The following is a 2,572-nucleotide window of genomic DNA, read 5'->3' as shown; positions in this document are numbered from 1 at the left end:
TTGTTTTGATTTTCTGGTTTGTTTATTTGTTTGTTTGCCTGTTTGTTTACTAATGAGAGAGAAAAATAAGATGTGGAGTTGAGTGGGTGAGGAGAATATGAGAGGAAAACCTGTAATCAAAACTATTGTATGAATTATATTAAAATAAAAAGGTGAACGGCCACTTATATTGGTAAAGGAATGGGGAGAAAACAAATCCTAAAGAAAAGAGGGATACTAAAGCTTTCCCATTTTTCTGGGGTCCTTGTGTTTGGCTTACTAGCTAGTAACCTGCCACTCAGATACATACGGGTACATGAGAGAACTATAAAATGGTTTTCTTCCTTAGAAGGCATTTCTTTGTAAACTCAGAAGTGAATCATCAATTTCATAAAGAGAATTCAAGTATGAAATATTTAATTGCCTATAGCATTTTCAGAGTTAATACAAACATTATATAGTACAACAGATGTCCTTGAAAACTTTAAATTTCATTTACTAAAATCGTATAATTTTAAGTCAACCATCAGAACTTCTTATTTAAGCAAGCCCTGGAACTAAACATTTTTAAGGTTGAAAATAGACTCCCAGGTGTAGCAAAGTATCCCTGTAGGTGAGGAGTCCATGTCAAAGAAAAAAAAAAATCAGGTAAGAGATGACATCATCAAATGGAATGCTTAGAATATCCATCAGAAAACAATTGGAGAAGTTGAGACAGTCAAATTTCTTTGCCAATTGAGCTCTTTCCGTGGCTGAGCTTCCAGATTCACTTTCTGACCGCAATATGTATTATAACATGGGATAAGAGATGTAGGAAATGTTTCTCTTTCTCACATTTCTCAAGACACAATGTTTTATATATTGTGGTGTTTCACTTTCCCTTTCACAGAATTTCAGTGGCCAACCCAACCCCTGTGAAGTTTCCTGGAGGACATAGAGATGCTTAGGTATGAAGTTGGGGTGAGGCAATACACTCATGCTTCCAGAACAAGTTTTCCATTGAGTTCAATGTATATTACTACTTCTACGATCAGAAACAAGGCAAAAAATAGTCATCATTATTACTTCAACACAATATTGTAAATTTTAGGGAGGGGATCCTTACACATTATTAGTGAGCATTCAAGACATGTAATTGATAAAACAATTACATTTACAATAAAATCAAAATACCATACATAAAATAAGTTAAAATCTCATTTTTCCATGTTCTTCACTCATTCTCCAACCAGAAAACTTTCTGGTTTTTAATGAGTCGTAATTGCTTCCTGTGCTGTAATTAAGAGCACCCTTATATCAAGTTACAAGAAATAGGGACTTGTTTTTTAATAAGTCTATGGCTTAACTTTTTCCTACAGATCCCCATATATTTTGGTTAATTTATTTGCTAACACATAAAGTTGCCATTTGTAAATCTATATTTGGCTGTTGATCCTACATAGCACAATTATAAAAAAGTTTTATATAGAGAATTATTTGTTTTTATAAAGACTGTCTGCATTCACTGTGAGTTAGGGCACAGGGCTTATCAATACGGACTCATCAGAATATTTTTAAGGAATTTGTCTTTGACAAATATAATGCCTTTTCATATACAAAACATTATAATGCCCATAATTTAAAGAATTTTGAGTTCAGAATAGAAAATTTAGAATCACTGGTACATGAAATATATAACATACTAAATCTACAGCTTTAAATAAAATCATGAAGAAAATGCTTGTATATGAAGAAGAAATAGTTTCCAATTTTAATTTGATATACTTCAGAGTTCAGGAAGGAACCAGAAAAATGAAGGATGAAGTAAGAAAGAAGACTGGAGGAAAAACAGTAATTATCTTGTTAGATATGTGCACTATCAAGTATTTTTAAACAGAATTTGAATAATTTGAAATATCACTAATTAATGAAAAAAGCATAAGGGTTGAAATTGACCAGGTAAATAGGAAAAGTGTACATTATAAATGACCATAACAGAACAGTTTATATAAAATAATTGGAAGAATCAGATATAAAAGTAATTGAATGAATAATCTGGATCAAATATGGTCATGAGAAATATCTAATACTTGTCCACAGAAATGATCTCACTGGGGAAACTGACAGTGCACAACATAAGTTTGCAACTTTTTTCTCTACAGGTCCAGATATTAAATAGTTTAGATTCTCTGTGCCATATTATTATGGTTGTGACCAGTAAAAGCTTTTTTTCTATCAGATGGAGGAATTTAGCTTGTGCATCATGTTTTTCTGACCTGTAATACAGGGCAAAAGAGAATAATATGAGGGTTCCTCAATGAGTGGAGACAGCAAATTGCGGGCCTTTATACCTACGATAATCAAGCCTACAGCAGCTTGAGCGGCTGTAGAGTGTTCCATGGCAGACAGTGCTGGTGGCCATGGGTCTGGAAGCCTAAAGGAGCTATCCACAGAGCCCTCCTATACAGATTATGTAAGAAATCTCCCTCTTAAAACAGTTCAGATTTGCTTGAGTTAATTTTATATCCAGCTACTTTGCTGAAGTTTTTTTTATCAGATTTAGGAGCTCTCTGGTGGAATTTTTGGGGTCACTTAAGTATACTATCATATAATC

This window comes from Mastomys coucha, chromosome X (genome assembly GCF_008632895.1).
Source record: "Mastomys coucha isolate ucsf_1 chromosome X, UCSF_Mcou_1, whole genome shotgun sequence".
Lineage (NCBI taxonomy): Eukaryota > Metazoa > Chordata > Mammalia > Rodentia > Muridae > Mastomys > Mastomys coucha.
This window is presented reverse-complemented; position numbering follows the sequence as displayed.